We start from the raw sequence: 19,825 nt of genomic DNA, 5'->3' as shown, positions 1-19,825 counted from the left end.
TATTGTGTGTGAAGATATGGTGACGGTGTGTTATTATGTATTCCCAGCATTTCAACATGTGTGAGGGTCATAACTTCTGGGACTACTCTTCCCAGATAACACAAACCTTCGGAACTCAGGGAGAGCCATTTATACGCTTTTCTTCCACATATAAAATATATATTATCGGGGAGAACATAAGGAATGGTATGCATCATTATCATTAAACACATTTCCCTTGCAAACAATCCTGTCTCAGGCTCTTCCATCTGGTATATGCAAGTTTCTGGTTGTATTATTTTAGCACAATAACCATCTGGTACTTTACCAATAATTTCTTTGGTGGAACTCAATGTATACCTGTACCTAAACTGTTTCCCACTTGATTTAATTGAGCATAACAGATCATAGTTTATGGACTCATTATCAGCTCTTTGTGAGAAGGTCATCGTCTGATTATTCCCCGTCACTTCCCAACCTCCGGGTTTATTGGGGTTGGTTATGTTTAAACACAAAAGTGATCTATCTACTTGGAATTGATAGAGTTTGAAATGAGGCGGTTTGGATGAGAGGAATTTTCCATCCAATGTTTTCCCTTTTTGTAATTCTAAAATTTCTGTGATATTCAGCGGAAATGGTACCAACCCTACATTATGCTGTCCCTGTGGCACATGTGAACACACCCAGCAATCAGTTTGATTTAACACTTTGCCTACCATGCTATGATAATCCTCTAAAGGATATCCTCCCCAGTACAGGTTATATTTAGGTTGGCACTGTTGGATACAGTTCTCATCAACTAGAGACCCACAAAACTCACAAATACAGGAATCTTCAGACGATAAACCTCCACACCTTCCCCGAGTATCCGGAATGACAGCTCTCTTAACAATAACAGTACTAAGATTGGTCAGACACTCCCCTGATTGACATTGCACTCCTCCTTTTACCACTCCATCAGCACTGCCATCAGCTCCCATTTCCTCAATCGGTCCCCCATCACAGACACTGGATATTCCCGAACCGACCAGGATGGTGAACACTCTAAAAGAGAATATGAGAATGAACACAGCAGGCCCGTCCATTTTAACAACAAGTCCTGCAAAATTTCTCTCGGTTCAGGTATCTCCCTACGACCTTTTCAATCCTCCCGGAACAAGCTCGCGAGCGACAGGTCCACACTATCAGCCTTGTCTCCGCCTTGTTTCTCCACCGGTTGATTGACCTTTTTGCAGTGAGTGGAATGGACCCAGGTATCTCTCTCGGCCACCTTCAAAGATGTAGTACTCGTCAGCAGCACCTGGTATGGACCTTCCCACCGATCAGTCAAACAACCTGAACGCAAGAAATTTCTGATCATTACATATTCTCCTGGTTCAGCATCATGACAATTAGTTTCAGGCATATCATTAGACAACAATTTCAGTTTCTGCTGTTGTTGCTTTAACTGCTTACTCATTGATATAAGATACTTCACAGTTACCTCGTTGTTACCCTTCAAGTCTTCCTGGGGACTTATAATCAAATGAGGTTGTCTGCCGAATAGTATTTCAAATGGGGACAGATTCAGAGGAAGTCTAGGAGTGGTCCTTATGCTATGTAGGACCAAAGGTAACGCTTCTGGCCATCCTAGTCCAGTCTCTGCCATAATTTTACTTAATTTATTTTTAATAGTCCCGTTCATCCTCTCTACCTTGGCACTGGCTTGCGGTCGGTAGGGGGTATGAAGTCGGCTATTAATACCCATCAGCTTACACATATTTTGGAACACATCACCTGTGAAATGGGTACCCCTGTCACTCTCGATGATCTTAGGGATACCGTACCTGCATACAAATTCCTGGACTATTTTCTTGGAAGTAAACGCATCAGTATTAGTGGCCGCTGGGTATACCTCAACCCAGTTGGAAAATACGTCTGTGCACACTAGTACATACTTAAGGTTCCTGCAGGGTGGTAAATGGATGAAATCAATTTGTATCACCTGGAAAGGTCCATCAGTAGGTGGAATGTGGGATGGTTCGGTAGGGATCGCTTTCCCTATGTTCTTTCTCAAGCAAGTCAGACAGGACATTGCCATCTTCTCTGCTTGTGAAGAAAAACCTGGTGCGCACCAGTATGCCCTCACCAACTTGCACATACCCTGTTTACCTAGGTGAGTTAGACCGTGTGCTGCCTCAGCCAGGCTGGGGTAATATGCCTTGGGGGCTACTGGCTTACCATGTCCGTCCCTCCAGAGCCCAGAGGACTCTGGCCCACATCCCTTGGACTTCCAAATGGATTTTTCCTGAATTGAACGCAAACCTTGCATCTCAATTAATTTCAGCATATCAATGGTTTGGAATTACATAATTGTTTCAATTGGGGAAGACATTTTTAACCCTGCTGCCCATTTTGCAGCTTCATCAGCTCTGTTGTTGCCCAGTGACACCGGGTCATCCTCACATGTGTGGGCTTTGCATTTAATTACTGCCACTGTTTTGGGCAGTTGGATTGCTTCTAAGAGATGTTTTATGTGTCGGGAATGTGCAACTGGTGTCCCTGCTGCTGTCATAAAATTTCTCAGATGCCATAGAGCCCCAAAATCGTGCACCACCCCGAACACGTAGCTCGAGTCAGTGTAAATGTTAGCAGATTTGCCTGCTGCCAGTTCACATGCTCTAGTCAGTGCTACTAACTGGGCTGAGTGAGGAGGACCGAGAGGTTTAGCTTCCATGATGTCTGTGTCATTTACAACAGCATAACCTGTACATAATTCACCTGTGTCTGTTTGTCTATGACAACTCCCATCCATATAGAAAGTTACATCCACATTCTCTAAAGGTGTGTCATGTATGTCAGGTCTAGCAGTAAAGGTCTGATTCAGATATGTCATACAATCATGAGTATCATCATGTCTGCCGAACTCACCTCCCACCAGCAACTCTTCTCCTTCCACCCTTTGTACATCATGTTGTACATATGGTAGGTATGTTGCTGGATTCAGCGTACTGCAACGTTTGACAGTAATATTTGCAAGAGCAATTAGAGCTAGTTCCCATTTGGTGAACCTAGCCAAGGAGACGTGTCTGGTTTGAGCTGAGTTCAACAGAGCAGATACAGCATGGGGAGTGTAGACAATCATATCATGGCCCAATACTACGTCCTCACTTTTACTCACCAATAAAGCGGTAGCTGCTACACTTCTCAAACAGGTGGGGAGTGATCTTGCTAACGTGTCCAATTGGGCACTGTAGTATGCTACGGGCCTACTGGCATCACCATGCTTTTGTGTAAGGACACCTGCAGCACAACCATTGGCTTCCGTACAATATAAATCAAAAGGTTTTTCATAATCGGGTATTCCCAATGCAGGAGCTTTTGTCAGACTATCCTTAAGATTAAGAAAAGCCTGTTCTGATTCCTCTGCATGTATGACATGATCGGGCTTTGAGGAAGAGACTAGTTCCTGTAAAGGCAAGGCCAAAATAGCAAAACCTGGGATCCACATTCGGCAATATCCACACATTCCCAAGAAGGTACGAATTTGCTGTTGATTCTGCGGCAGTGTCATGTTTTGTATGGCCTGGATTCTATCATTTGTAAGATGTCGTAACCCCTGGGTTAGGCAGTGTCCCAAATATTTTACTCTGGATTGGCACGGCTGTAACTTGTCCTTAGCCACTTTGTGTCCTGTATGCGAGAGATGAAGTAACAAAAGTTTAGTATCATTCACACATGATATAAACAAGTCAGAACATAGCAATAAATCGTCCACATATTGAATTAGAACTGATCCATTGGCAGGTTGAAAAGCTTGTAAACAGTCATGTAATGCCTGGGAGAAAATACTGGGGCTGTCTATGAAACCTTGGGGCAATCGTGTCCATGTATATTGCACACCTCTGTATGTGAATGCGAATAGGTACTGACAGTCAGGGTGGAGAGGCACAGAGAAGAAAGCAGAACAGAGGTCAATGACAGTGAAATGGGTTGCATTTGGTGGGATCTGCATCAGGATGACAGCTGGATTTGGCACTACAGGGAATTGGCTCTCTACTACCTTATTAACACCTCTAAGGTCTTGCACCAGTTTATAACCCCTCCCACCACTCTTCTTTACTGGAAAGATGGGACTGTTGGCTACACTAGCTGTACGAACTAAAATTCCCTGTTGCAATAATCGCTCAATTATTGGAAACACCCCTAATTCTACTTAATGTTTTAGTGGGTACTGGGGAATTTTAGGAGCTTGCCTACCGCTTTTTAAGTTTACCATTACTGGGCTTACGTTTGCCATTAATCCAGTGTCCTGTCCATCTTTAGTCCAAAGGGAATCTGGAATTTCATCTACTTGTGATGGATTTTCTTTTAAAACTGTAGAGTGATACATTATCCTTTGTGGAGTGTCTAACATATCCTGCACCTCGTATACCATTCTCTCTGGGATATCTAAATATACACCATCAGGGGTGCAATATATAACACATCCCATTTTACATAACAAGTCTCTACCCAGCAGGTTAGTAGGAGCCGCGGCAGCCAGTAGAAAAGAATGTCTGGTATGCAACGGCCCAATACTAACCTCTGCGGACTTTGTTAAAGGATAACGTTCCACTTTACCTGTCAAACCCATTGTTGGTATAGTCTCGTTGGTCACCTGTAAATTAACGGGAGATTTCATCACTGACTTGGTCGCCCCTGTGTCTACAAGAAAAGGATATTCAGTACCAGCTACATCAACCATCAAGACCGGTTCTTCCCTAGTACTTCCCGTTAACCTGACTATCTGTAGACTACAGGTATTACCTGACCCCTAGCGTTGGCTACCATTCTCCAATAAAGCATTTACGGCTACAATTGGACCTGGTGCTTGCTGAACATTTGCTGGTCTCTGTGCATATCCCTTATGGGGTTATCCAGGTTTCCCTTGATGTGGGGTCCATACTCTTTTTACTGTACAGTTTCTACTTAAGTGTCCTGTTTGTTTACAATTAAAACATGTCCGTGATTCAGGTGAAACCATGTGTTGTTGTGAAGTTTGAGCAGAGGGTAAAGGTGGTGGATATGGGTAAGGGTAGGGAGGGTAAGGGTATTGTGGGGGATAAGAAGTAGGTGGATAGCCTGGGACCTGTGGTTGCATTGGGTTAGTGGGATAGAGTTGTGTTTATTGTTGAGTGGGGTTAGTGAGTGCACATACTTGTTCTGACATGAGTGTGTGTGCAAGTGCAAGTGTGTCTGTTGGCTGTGATGTTACCGTCATTCACTCCAGAGCTTGTATACTGACAGCCATTAATTTTTCGCTCTGGATCTCCCTCTTTTTTGAGATGTTTTTGTCATGTTCTATGGTTATCTATTGTAAGTCCCCTCCAGCCAGGCTGTGAGGTCTGAACCCGAGTTTTTAAATTCTCTTTTAAACCGTCCATCAATATCGTGACTATCATTCCCCTGTGGTGAATGCTATCTTTAATATCTTCTATCCCAGTGTACTGGGTGATAGCCTGCAGAGCCCGGTCGCAATAGTCTTCTGCAGTTTCACTCTCCTTTTGTTTGATTGTGAAGATTTTGTTCCAGTTAACTACTACTGGAAAATATACACCCAATTGAGTCACAATGCGGGAAATGTTACCTTGGTTTACTTGGTCTGTTAAGGGAACGTCGCCATCCAATACACAATCCGTGATAAATTTTGTCATGTTGGTATTGCATGGTAGACAGGCCCTTAACACCACACGCCAATCTTTATTAGTGGGCTCATGAGAACTACCCAAATTTCTCAAAAATCTTTGACATTTGGCTAATTCTTTTTTTGGATCAGGGAAATCATTTATGATGGAATTTAGTTCTGCTCTTGTCCATGGACAATGCATTACTACTTTCCTCGTGGGTACTACACCGTTTGCATCCGCATTTCCATTCGAAACAGTTATAGTCCGAATGGGATGCAGACCGGCAGCGTTGCCACCTCTGACCTGGTTACCTGGCTGGGGGTTTAATCTGCTGCTGCTACGTATGGTATTAACAACTTCCTCAATGGGTGCAGAGTGTGTTAACACTTCCCTTGCTGTTACCGATGGAGATGGCGCCACCACGCGTGATTGTGGTGATGCAGCATCTATCATTTGCACAGCATGGGAAATGGCAGACATTACAATAGGCTCATCATCTACATCATAAACATTTTCTTTATGGTTACTTAAGAGGGGGTACAAATTGCTTGTTACATTTTTATGGGTATTTTTGGTAACTGTACTTGCACCTCCATCCACATAAGGTGGGGGAGGTGAGCGTGAACTGTTGGCAATACTCTCCACAACGCTACCTTGCCGCACGTGCACGCCAATTTGCGGCTCACCCGTATTGCAACTTAGCGTCGCGGACGTATTTTCTGGCAATGCGCTCACAACGCTAGTTTGCGTCGTTTGCACATTTTTAAGCCAAGCATCCCCTTCATGCTGCCATAGTTTTAAACATTCAAAATACTTAATCTTTTTCTCTCGGGATCGCACCATACTGATGTGATCCTGGACATTGTCTAACACATTTTTGTCAAAACTACCAATTCTGGGAAACCGTCTAACACTCTTCCTTGTCATATTAAACCATAAATCACAATACTTTATTGCATAAGTACCGTACTTAGTATGCATAATACGACAGGCCGATCCAATCGGAGCCTCCATTAGCAGCACATCATTGCCTAACATCTCTACTGTTTGCGTGGCTCCCATTCTGAGACAACTCCTACGCTTTTCAATAAAAATTTAAACTGGTGAAAGACAATCAAGATACTTTCACTTACCTGTGGACGATTTAAGTCGGCGGCGCCCACACACCTGGATAAGATTTAGTAAGGCAACTTCCACACCTAGATAAGATTTGAAACAGGCAACTTCCACACCCAGATAAGTTTTAGTAAGGCAACTTCCAAACCTATGAGAGTTTATATGTCAGCTACTCTCACGCACCTCTATACAACAAAGACAACATGTACACCTGCTACTGTGTATAGAACAGTAAAGCTGCTTACCGAGCGACTAGGCTAACCCTTGCACCTAGCCCTTAAGGATCATACGATATCCTTAACTTTGTTCAACAAGTATTCACTGTTACACACTTTTTTCCTGCGCAGAAAAATACACGTTAACCCAGATATTGGTAATAGAATAAAATGTTAAACCTCAATGGCTTTGTTCAAACACGTGGCAGCAGAACCGGAAGTGCGTATACGCTATTGTGCGACCAGCCGCATACACAATAATGCGACTACCACACAACCGTATAATGACTTTTTAACTGCGTACGCAAAAATGCGATTCAGCCGCGTACGCAATACTGCGGCACCCCTCAAAACGCAAGTTTCTTATCAACAGAGGAAAACAAACTTTTTCCTCTCTTGTCCCTGGATTCTAGTCAACTTCCTTAATTCACACGGAGACGGATAGCGATCTTTCAGCACAAAGCGGTTGCAGGCAAACCCTGCATGTGGCCACTCCACCCTTTGCTGAAATATCGATGACCGTATGTACCGTGTGAGCAGGTAGGTGACTTCTTTACGAGCCCCCAACTAACGAAACTTGACCAGAACCTTTATATACCCCTGCCTATACCTTCTAAAATCCTTCCTATAAACCTCTAAGAATAACGCTAATTTGTGTACGCAGTCTGACCGCAAATAAAGACAGGAGTGGAATCTGTGGTTCCAAAGCACAAGTATTATTCAGGTAAAAGTTCACTCAGTTACACGCAATTGATACATACACAATTTAGGCGTAAAAGGAAATAATACAGACCCAAGTACAGTATACATACGCAGTGCCTCTGGACACAGAGAAAGGCATCAGGAAGAGACCTTCAGTTAATACAGCATTCAGCATGGACTAAAATACCAGTATCCGGGCACACATATTTATCCCCCTCAGACTAAAACAGGACAATGGGAAAGTTTCTTGCTGATGTCATTGGTTCCCAGAGGAGAAGCATATGTTACAGCACATTTAACAGGCTGGTTCAAATAGACTCTCCCTGCCTCTAACAGCAGGGGAATCTTTCTAATAACGCCTTCTGTACATTCCAACAGTTAAACATTTTGTTGCTTGTAGGTTCTGCGATCCATAACTTGAGTTTGCATGATGCGATCTCTCCACCGATAGTACCGGAATGCTGTAAAAAGCGTACGCATCAGAACAAGACCAAACACAACTTGCTTATCATGTATAATACCTTAGTTATCAAAAACCTTTATTTCTCAGCATTTAAACTAACTTAACCAACTTTAATCATACATTTTGATGCTTATTGAACCTTATGTGTGAATATGAAATGTGTGGGTATTCAGGGTTTGATATAAGGACGCTAGTTAACTTGGGGCAGATGCGTGCGCATAAAGCTAATAAAACAGCGGTTTCATACAAAGTCTTATGCATTTGCTAATATGCGACCAGTTAATAGCGCTCTTGTGAGTATTATTGTGTGTATGAAACATGATGAAAGAAGCGATCGCATAGTGCTATTATAAATATCGCCACATGTACAAAAATGTGAGTTTACCTAAAATGGCGCTTAGGCGGCCATTCACAAAATGGCGTCTTGCGATCTTATTTCTAAAATGGAGTCTTGCGGCCATTTGCAAGATGGCGTCGCTGCGATTAAATTTTAAACCGAACTTGTCTCAGCCAATTATTCAGCTTCGACAGAGCCGTGACTGATTTATGTATGCATGTGAAGTCTGCTATCTTGCAGTACATCTATATATACTAGTGCAGTCTGGTACATATTGTATTTTTGTTTTTTTTATGGGTGTTCACATATCCCATCATTTTAGACTTGCTGCTTTTAAGTAACTGTTTGTTGCACATTTATTTGGTAAAATTTGGAATTCCAGACTAGCACCGGGATCATTGGTTTGGTGAGCCATAGACCTATAGCTACAAAACAGATGGAGAGCGAGAGTTTACCTACTTCTGTCATGCAGTTGGGAATAGATAGGAGGGGTCAGGAGTGGAACTGGGAAGAGTGATAAATGGAGAGGGGAAGATTCAAGATAATTCCTAAACCACCAAACCCCATAAAAGAAATGTCAAGATCCATCCCTGTAACTGGACATGTCATTGGCACCCAGAGCAGCCCATTCATCTCCTGAAATCCTTTCTACTATATATGTATCTGCCATTATATGATTGGCTACAGGTTCCTCTGTTCCCACCAACTTCAATTTGACGACACACTGGACAAGCATGAAGTAAAGCCATTTCTCAGACCATAGTCAATTGCACCACTAAATAGAAAAGAAATCCTATGAGACTCATGTCTACCTTCCAAGTAAACATAATGGGTGTACATATTCCTAAGATATGTCCAATTGAAAATCCAGTGTAAGTATGCTCCCACATCAAGTTGTGCTCAAAGTATAAATATATGCCAGCCATCGTCATCATCATCTGCTACAAAATGAAATTACAATTAAATAAAATTAATTTATTTATTATTTTTAATAGCTCCCTTTCCCCTTACAAGAGTAACTAGCATGAGTACTTCTAGTCTGGGGAGGAGACACTAATGTACATGGAGAGATTCCATAAAAGCAGCATTCACAACAAGGCTATACCAGGCTGACCTATCATGTCCAGGCAAGTCCCAGCATGCCCAAGCAGTAATTGGCTGCCAGCACGTGCTGGTGATTGTAGTGCTACAAAGTTACCATATTTTATAGATTACTTTTGCAAATACTGTCAGAGGTTGCCAGGAAGAGCCCCAGTGCTAATGGGCCTGCATTGGGTTTGCCTTTGGCAAAGGACCCACACATTTTTTCCTGGCACAATTCCCCTAGGTAATTCTGCTCCATGCTAACCAGGCTGAGGTTATGATGGGGAGCAGGCAGTACCTGGGGGTTGGTGCCACTTTTGGAGAATAAATACTTTTTTTGACCCCACATATGTGGAAATATATGAAAGCTAACATAATAATTGCTACTGGTTATGCTGGGTCAGAGCCGTAACTAGACTTTTTGGTGCCCTGTGCCAGAAAGAGCATTGGCACCACCCTCATTTTTCAAAGGGACATAATGCACCCAAAAAAGGGCCATGGCTTCATGGGGAAGGGTCAGGGCAGAGATAGGAGAGGCCAGGAGATGCTGGGGATGAAATAAGAGTAAGCTACAAGCAAGAATGATAATAAACAGAAATTTGACAGGCCCAAACAGCGCCCCCTGACCTGTGGTGCCCTGTGCGATGGCACCGGCCGCACTATCCTAGCTACGGCCCTGTGCTGGGTACACACTGGTCAATACATGGGCCAATCAATTGAACGGCTGATGTATCGTGTGTGCATCAGCCAGTGTGTACCAGCAATATGTCTGTGAACGACGTCGTTCACAGACATATCACATCAGCTGTGCTGCACAGCCGATGTCCAATATATCTGCAGATATATTGGGGCATTGTGATGTGTGTACGGGCAGTCAGCCGACTGCCTGTATACTCGTTGCACGGTCCGGAGGTGATTGACAGCTCAACTGGTTGGGCGCCTGTAAATGCCCACTCAGTTGTGAAGTCAGTCATGACGGATCGGGCAGTCTGTATGCAGAACATATGTTCTGCACAGACCGCAGATATATCTGTAGATCAGTTGATCTGCAGATATATCGCTGAGGTGTGTACTCACCTTTAGACCTCTAAGAAGGAATGCATGTTTCTTTACACCACTGCTTCAGAATGCGCAAGTAATATACCTTTCAGACATACTTGTGCCTCTCTGGGAGAAGCCTGGAGAGGAGATGCAGCTAAACATCTTGGGGGAATGGTCGGACTTCTCACGTAATTAGTTCATGGGGAAGGAGCGGAGCTAAAACAGTGCAATTTGTGTTACTTGATATTACCTCCCTATCTTGCCCACTGCACTAGGAAGTGGATGGAAAGCGGGAGATCCACCCACTCTTCCTGGGGACTAACCGAAAAACCGTGAGTCTTCTGCACCGGGAGAGTACTGTAGGTGAGTATGCTTTTAGAAAAGAAATGGGGAACCTCAGGCCCCCGGAAACATTTAGTCTGTCCCTCTGAGCTTTCTTCTGCTAGCCTCATCTGGCCAGCAGGGTGCCTAGAATGGCACCCTGCAGCCTGAATCTATGCAGCAATGCTGCCTGAGGCATCTTTAGGGTGCTTCAGACGGCCACACTGCTTCCCTTACAGCTCCCCGAAGCATCCTGAGGATTCCCCGGGCATTGCTGTAATCACCTGCAATTGTTGCCCGCCCCTGTTTAACACATGGTGGGGTCTTGGCCTGCACCGGGCCTGTGAATAATGTTATATATATCATAATGGCAATCAGCAGAAAAAAGGTTCCCCACCCCTGTTTTAGAAGGTGTATTTGGAGATGGGCCCTTCTCTAATAAAAACTCTCTAAATTATTTGTATTTGCACCTGAAGTTTAAATTACATGTGATCTAATGGTTCCCATGTAACATCCAACATTTCCATTCTGCTCCTCTAAAGATCTATCCCAGATTCAAATAAGATTGATGTCCTTTCCCTGTGTAAATGGGATGGACATACTGTAGAGACAGTACTGCTGCCTGCTTTATCTGAATGTGCAGGACTAACCTATAAAGACCAGAGCAGTTCCATTGGAGAGCTCAACAGACTTGACAGATTGGGTGAACATAGTGGACTAGATATTATGTTTTGAGTAGTAGACTTAAACATTTTATTGTGCATAAAAGTAAAACTCGAGACATTTATAGTTGCAGTTTGCATATTACACATGCAAAAATGTGTATGTAAATGTTTCTTGACTTGAGTCTTATACCTAGACAGGGGGAGATGGAGAAATGAAAGGAAATACAAGCTTAGGACGAGTACACTAAAAGTGTGTTTATGTAATTATGACACTATTAGAACTGGAAGCAGCTGTAGATATGCCTGTCAGGGGGCGTAACGTCTGCAAATGTTTGACCCCTGCACAAGATCCTTGCTGATGATCATACAGTAGCTGATGAATGCATTTCTACAAGCCCCACCATGCTCAAACAGTTTATGGCTTGCAGTGCTTGCTGCACAAGCTGCGACTATCTGGCTGCTCCTTCCGGGAGGAAGCAGCCAGATCGGCAGGGCAGGGGGTGTGGCCTGCAAAGGGGGCGTGGCTGGGTGGGCAAATGTCATTTACGGATGTGCCGGGGGCGGGGCCACACAATCGCGTCATTTTGGCCCCGCCCCCGCTGCACAATGCCGATAAAACAGGCATTGTGAAGCAGGAGGCGGGGCCAAAATGACGAGATTCAGCATGAATCGCGTCACTGGGCCCCCCCGCTGTGGGAGTTTTACAGGTATTTGTGGGGGGGCTGGGGGGGATCAGTGGTAGTGGAGAGGCTTGCCTGCCTTTCCTTGGAGTCGGGAGCTGCACTCGTTTCTCAGGAGGCTTCCGGCCGAATCGGGAGGGTAGGCAACACTGGCTATATATTAAATACAACTTTACTAACAGCCATTGTCCAGTGGTATTGGGATCAGGATTGGGGTGGATATTTCTTGGGAGGGTATTACTTTTTATCAGAGTCATATCTATAATGGGTGCAGGGTGTGCAGGGCACATGGGCCCCTGGGTTCCAGGGGGGCCCCACACCGCACACCCTGTACCCATAGTATTGCTTACGTCTCCGGAGTCCCACATCGGAGCGGGGGTCCGGCGCTGTAAAATCGACTGGAAAATGGCCACCGCAGCCATTCTCCAATTTTGGGGGAATGCGCGGTACAGGGAAAATGGCCGCCGCAGCCATTTTTCCGGTGACCTGCGTATACTCTATAGACTCTGGGCACACTCTAGTGCCCAGAGTCTATAACTCCAGTGCTGGCCGCACACAGCTCAGTGCGCTGCCGACCGCCAGACAGAGAGGAGGGGGCCCATGTCAGAGACTGCACACGGGCCCCCTCCTCTCTAGAAATGCCCCTGCTTTTTATTGTACGACCAAGTCCCCTAGAGAATGTATCTTTGTGCCGATTAGGCTGGAGCTGTGTCACAGTAAGATAGAAGGACCCGCACACTACTGGTTCTCCTGCTAACAAAGCCTCAAAATGTGTGTGGCCTTTGCTGCAGGCTCCAAGCTGGTCAGTTCACCATTGGGGAAATACACTGTTCTTTACTGTATATATGCGGTAACCCAATTTTAAATCTTATCAGATCTAGCAATAGAAGATATGCCCAAGTTGTCTCCTAATAGATCATATAAACATGCACATACTGTACATATATCTGGCACATAATTCATTATATCTGTAATATGTGTGAAGAAAAATGGGAAATGTTGGGCCGCCAGCTGCAGCTGTACATACACTGCCAGATACGGCCGACCAAGCATGGATTGACAGACCGATAATTACTGATTGGTTGCAGCAATACACTGTTAAACTATCCACCCAATCAGATTATTATCGGCTGATAATTGGACAGTACAGGCAACTGCCTAGAGCCCAGGAGGCTTGTCTGCTACTTGCAGATGGTCATTTGTTTTTTTTGTCTCTGCTCCACTGGGAGGCTTGTGTAATACTCTGATGTAATTTTAGGACAAGACAAATTCCAATTCTTGGTATGTACGGGCCTCTTATATAAAAGGGATTACTATTTCACTTTCTGGTCAAGTTCATGGCAACAGAGGGGCAAGGACCCTCAGAAACCCTCCTCCAACTCAATAACTGACAATCTTTAAAGTTTAATACTTTTATTTTACTGGATACTTCTGGAAATCGAAAACAGTTGCACATCTCTGCGAACATTTAACTGTGTGTACCCAGCCTACCTATCATGCGGCAGGTCCGGGTGGGGGTCCTGGCATCAGCAAGTGCATACACACTTGCCGATGTCTGGAGCGACAGCGGGGACCCTTGTTGACGTTGTCGCCCGTTTGACCTGCTTGCAGGTCTGATGGGCAGTGTAGCTGATGATGCATGGGTGGGCTGGTTCCCTGTGCTAGAATTGGTATGATTGACCAGTGGTCGGGATGCTGGCAGTCAGTAGACTGACAGCGGCATCCCGATATTCAGGATCCTGACAGGGCCGGTAAGTAGCCTAACCCTCCCCATCTCCCCCTAACCCTTTCCCGGTGGTGCCTAACCCAAACCCCCCCTCCCTACAGCCTAACCCTAACCGGTCGGTCCCTAATCCTAACCCACCCTGGAAGGTCCCTAAACCTAATCCCCCACATCCCCGAGCTAACCCTAACACACATACTTACCATCAGGATGCCGGCGGGCGGGATGCTGACATCAGTATCTTGATCTCTTCGAGATGGCAGTGTTGGCATTCTGACGGGCGTCTGGATTCTGGCATTGGTATATTGACGTCTGGAATCCCATCCATCGGCATCCTAACTGCTTCCCCCCCTGTGCTTGGCTATCGTAGTACCTCAGGTAACAATGCTGAATGGAAGGGCTGGTTCCCTGTGCTTGGTTATTGCAGTACCTCAGATAACAATACTGATTGTGCGAGCTGGTTATTATTAATTATTATTATTATGCTTTATTTATATGGCGCCACAAGGATTCCGCTGTGCCTTATAAAGTACATAAACAAATGAGCACTTAAGAAAAGCATTTATTAACAGTACAAACAATGCATGATTTCTAAACATTGCCGCATAACACTTAAATAAGCAGCAGGGTGTCAGCAACCAAGTGTTAGGTGCCGATGTGAGAAGTTAGAGTAAATGAAAGTATAATTAAGACTAGGAGAACCACGTAAGGGAAGAGGGCCCTCTAGTTAGAGACAAACAAGGGTGACACAGATGGGCTAGAAAGTGAGGAAGGAGCATGGAAAGCTTTGTGGAAGAAATGCGTCTTGAGATGACATTTGAAGATTAGGAGCCAGGAAGCAAAATTATCAAGAGATTTTGAGCTAAGACCAGGGGTACGAAAAAAGACATCTAGAAAACTCAGAGAGGCTGGAAGAGGGGAATATCGAGAACGTTGAATGGAAAGAATGAAAGGGAGGGTTCAGGAGGTAAGAGTTGGTAGAAGTGACCAAAGGGTAGAAGGCCCCAACACCAACACCACCACAGCAACCCCCAGGCCAGGGTGTGTGAGAGAATGTGATGCCCCCAAGAGAATGTGTGAGAGAATGTGAGAAAGATGCAGGAGAAGTGTTGTAAAATGGATAAATCCAGGATTTGGTGATGGCTAGGAGATTCAAGGAGTTGGAAATGCAAAGGTCGTGGATGGAGACCTGATTATTATAGACAGATCCGGCAATCAAGAGGGCACAGGAGAAAGAGACAGAGTTAAGAGGAGAATTAAATTATTAGTGCTGATGTAGTGTGGAAGAGAGATTGATTTAGAGCAGGGGGGTGAGGAGAGTGTGGGTATGTCGCGGGCTTCTGAATGAGGAAGGCTGACAGCAGGTGGTGGGCAAGGTGGAGGTTTAGTGTGGTGTGGATGGAGAAGAGGAGAGGTGACTTGGGGAATAGGGAGGGTGCAGGACTTAGTGGTGGTGTAGCAGGACGATGGTGGAAGAAGAGTGAATAATAATGGAGTTATGGGAGATGCAGTGGAGACTACTAGATGGGATGAAAGGAGACAGAGGAGGGGGAGGAGAAGGTGTAGGAGACTATGGAGGGAGGAAAGAGGTGGAAACTGGTGGTAGAGGAGAGAATTATGTACCTGCTGGGTGATGGGGGGAGTAATAGAAAAGAGAGACTTAGGGGTAAATTTACAAAAGTGAGAGTTTTAGAAGTGAGTTTTAGAAGAGATGTTGCCCATAGCAACCAATCAGATTTGGGGGAGTTGGAGGGGGGAATGGCAGTAGTAGTGATGAGCGTGAGATACAGGAACAGTACAGATAAACTGTTGAAAAATCAGATAAGAAGAAGAACAGTGTTGGTAGATGTAAGGGCACAACTACAATAGTAAATTATAAACAAAAGGAGATTGGAGCTGTTAAAGTTACAGGATTTTAAAGTTAGGATAAAGTATTCCTAAAAATGTATAGATGTGAAACAGTGGTAGATACTATAGTGGTATAGAGATACATTGACAGTGGTACAGGAATGATTTAAACAGTGTAGAGTAGAAAAACATTCATAACAAAATAAAAGTGCAGCAAACTAACTGGTAATTGCTTGCAATATAGAAGCAGGGTGTTGGCAAAAGATGTGTCCGGGTTGTAATGAAAGCAGGTGGCAGAGTTGCAGGGTATCCAGAAGCTCAGAAGATCCTTTTCAAATGGTTACAAGTTGTAGTAAGTTCTTTTTAAATGTTGTCCTCCTGTATTCCTCCAGTTTAACTCCTGTCTAACTCTTTAAATTATACTGTATATGTAATAACACTTAGAAAATAAAAACCTATGCAGCCTTGTAACAGGCCTGCAGCCTGTGCCCTACCAAATATATATGATTCCCTGTGCTTGGTTATTGCAGTACCTCAGGTAACAATACTGATTGTGTGAGCTGGTTCCCTGCGCTTGGTTATTGTAAGGATAATTTCTGTTATAGCTATCTGTCTGCCCTCTGTTGGTTAACAGCTTTATTACTGGCTGATGGGAAATATAAAGGTTTATTTCCAGTCCTTATAATCCTACAGCTAGTGAAATGAGGTTGACTGGACTGAGGTAACTGGAGAGATTGATTTCTATGTAGCTCAATTATTGGGGTCTAGTCATGTAAAACATGAAGTTGCTACTGAAAAATATCACTATATGCAATATATAGTGATGTTTAGTAGCCATTCATGTACACTTACCTATCTGACGTCTTCATGCGCTATCTTGCCCCTCCGCGATGCCTGGAAGCAGTAAGAAGTCAAACATTTTGGGAGCATGACATGCCTGCTTCTCACTGCGCATGCGCCAGCGGATGTGATATGTATTACCACCTGCCGCATGGCCAGCGGTTCAAATCCCAACAGCGGCTGCCCGACATAGGAGGAAATCCTGATCATCCTAAAGGTAAGTATAAACTAATCTAATTCTACCCCGTAACCCTAACCCTCCTTTAGGGTGCCTAACCCTAACACCCCCTCTAAGTGCCTAAACCTAACTCCCCCCTCCCCGCTGCCTAAACCTAAGTCCCCCGGGGGGGTGTCTAACCCTAACCTCCCCCCGTGGGTGCCTAACACTAACCTCCCAGGGGGGTGCCTAACCCTAAGTCCCCCCCCGGGAGCCCTAAACCTAACCCTCCCCCCCTGCATCTGTCCGCTGCGGTGCCCGGCATCCGCTCGATCGGGATGCCGGGCGCCGGTCTCCCGACGTCGGTCAAATGACAGGTGTCTAGATTTAGACGCCTGTCATTCATCTCTAGTCGGGATTACAGTGTCTGGAAGCCGGCGGTCGACATTTAGACCGTCGGCTTCCGGACTACATCCCGCGCCAGCGTCTGATTGCAGCAAGTCAGGTCAGGCCTTCTGCAATGGATGCTGGGTAACAGGGGATAGAGCCAGTGCCAGGTGCCGGGCAGAGAGCAGGGAAGTATGCAACTTCCCTGCTTTGTTTGGTTTGCAGTACAGATTACACCATCCTCAGATGGCAAATCTGTATGCAGCTCAGCTTTCCTTTCCTTTATGAATTGCACTCACCATACAAAAGTACAATTCGTACATAAAGCGGAGGTGCCATTGGAGAAGGAATAACCCTCTTCACGGTAACCTCCTGTATGAATTGACAAAGGCAGTGAATAGTCCTGTTTTCAGCTAAACAGGACTTTTCACTGCTCTATGAATAGACCCCATTGTCTCTGACAGGTTATATTGGGCTGCACTATAAGTCAGCTAAAATGAATATCAATCTCCAGCACGTTTGAGTCTAAAATCTAGAATGAGGGCGGCCGCTCGGGGTTTGAAGTGCGGCCTCCTGGTCGCTAGCTAAGCTGTGGGTTACCACCCACAACTTTAGCAACCAACCAGGTTGATGGTCGCGATGGTCTCGGGGCTTGCGACAAGACCCTAAGGTTGGGTCTTGGCAACCGTAAGCCCCAGGGAGCATCCTGCTCTGATCGAGCAGGAAGCTCCCCACTGACATCACTGCTGATGTCAGTGCGCCCGCCCACAAAACGGCAGGCGTTAAGGAGCGCCTCCGTTTGTGAAACCACCCCCCGCCACGCCTACAAAACGGGCCGAGCTTTCGATCAACATCGACAGCCGGCCCCATTTGTAGTGAGCTCCGGAGCGAGAGAATTTCTCTCTCGCTCCGTGGCTCGCGCACGCGCAGTGCGGCCGCTGCACGTGCGCAGGGCCTAAACATCGACCCACTTGCGAGCTCTCAGCACTTGCGAGTGGGTCTGAATGAGGTCCCAGGTCCTTCTGGCCACATAGATCCAAGTTGGCAGAAGAACCTCTGACGTCAAAACCATGTGACCTCTATGTCAAGGGACAGTCAGCTACCACTTTTACTATCCACGTGGGCATAGAGTGGGAATATAAACCTGTGGCAAATGAAGCAAGCCACCAGGCATGAAGTATGGCGAGCGAAGTTAGCCCCATGTTCTAACCCGTGCTCCTCCTGCTGTTGTCACCAGTCAAATGGTTGTGAAGTCAGAAGTTTTGTAGCCCACTTAGACCTAACCCTCCACAAACAAACCCCTCGTTATAGCCTGTACCAGATTTACCACACTGGAGGGGACCCGAAGACAGTGTACAAGATATTACGAGGCTACCCGACTGGCAGCATTATCACAGCCATTGTTGAAATATCCACCTTACCGGCAAGGACATTCAGTGGGACACCGCTGAATACACTATACTATTTGAACTCCATATTATCTACAGAATACACTGAGGGCCAGGTTCAAAACCGCTCGCAAGCGCACAGCGGGTCGATGGTCCCCCACTGTGCATGTGCCACCTACGGCATGTGCGAGACCCGTCCAGCAATGGCTGCTCTGTCGCTATGGGTCTCACAACAAGACGGGGTGGCTGTCGATTTTGAGTGACAGATCGCCCCATTTTGTAGGCGAGGAGGGGGGGCGGCTGCACAAACGCAGGCGTTCCCTTAGAAACGCCTGGTGTTTGTGGGCGGCCCTACTGACGTCACTAGTGATGTCAGTAGTGGACTTCCTTCTCTATTAGAGCAGGGAGTCCACTCGGGCTTGCACAGGGTCTCCTCACAAGCCCGATGGTCGCAATAATCGCGACGGGTTCCAGGCCGCTCGCAAAAGCTATGGGTGGCTTAGCAAGCGGCCTGATGAAAAAAAATAAAAACTGCCCATCAGACCTGCGAGCTGCCTTCGGCAGTGAGCGGGTCTGAATCAGGCCTTGAGTCCATACAAATTTCTTAACTCTACCACTGAGGCATTGTTACATGGGGCAATTGTCTACCCTTATGTTCTCAGTGTGTCCTCTCCTCCATTAAGGCCGCCTTATTATACCTTATTAATTTTATTCAGATAAATATTTGTATTTTCATTTAATGCATCTAACATCTATGTAGTCTATTAAGGGATCTGAAAATCCATCGACTTTGGCTGCTACTGGCAACATTCAGCATTTGATAGTGCTATATGTATCATTCTATCAACAGACACATTGTATTGTTTGTATTACAGGTTGAGTCTCCCATATCCAAATATTCTGAAATACGGAATATTCCGAAATACGGAATATTTTTAGCATGACTGAGAAAGTGACACCTTTGCTTTCGGATGGTTCAATGTACACAAACTTTGTTTAAAGCACAAAGTATTAAAAATATTGTATAAAATAGCCTTCAGGCTGTGTGTATAAGATGTATATGAAACCTAAATGAATTTCATGTAAGTACACAAACTTTTTTTGATGCACAAAATTATTAAAAATATAATATAAAATGACCTTCAGGCTATGTGTATAAGGTGTATATTAAACATGAATGCATCCTATGTTTAGATTTGGGTCCCATTACCAAGATTTTTCATTATTTATGC

The sequence above is a fragment of the Taudactylus pleione genome, unplaced genomic scaffold (assembly GCF_031769625.1).
Source record: "Taudactylus pleione unplaced genomic scaffold, aTauple2 ptg000217l, whole genome shotgun sequence".
NCBI classification, from domain to species: domain Eukaryota; kingdom Metazoa; phylum Chordata; class Amphibia; order Anura; family Myobatrachidae; genus Taudactylus; species Taudactylus pleione.
The sequence above is the reverse complement of the archived record's forward strand: the minus strand, read 5'-3'. Positions refer to the sequence as shown.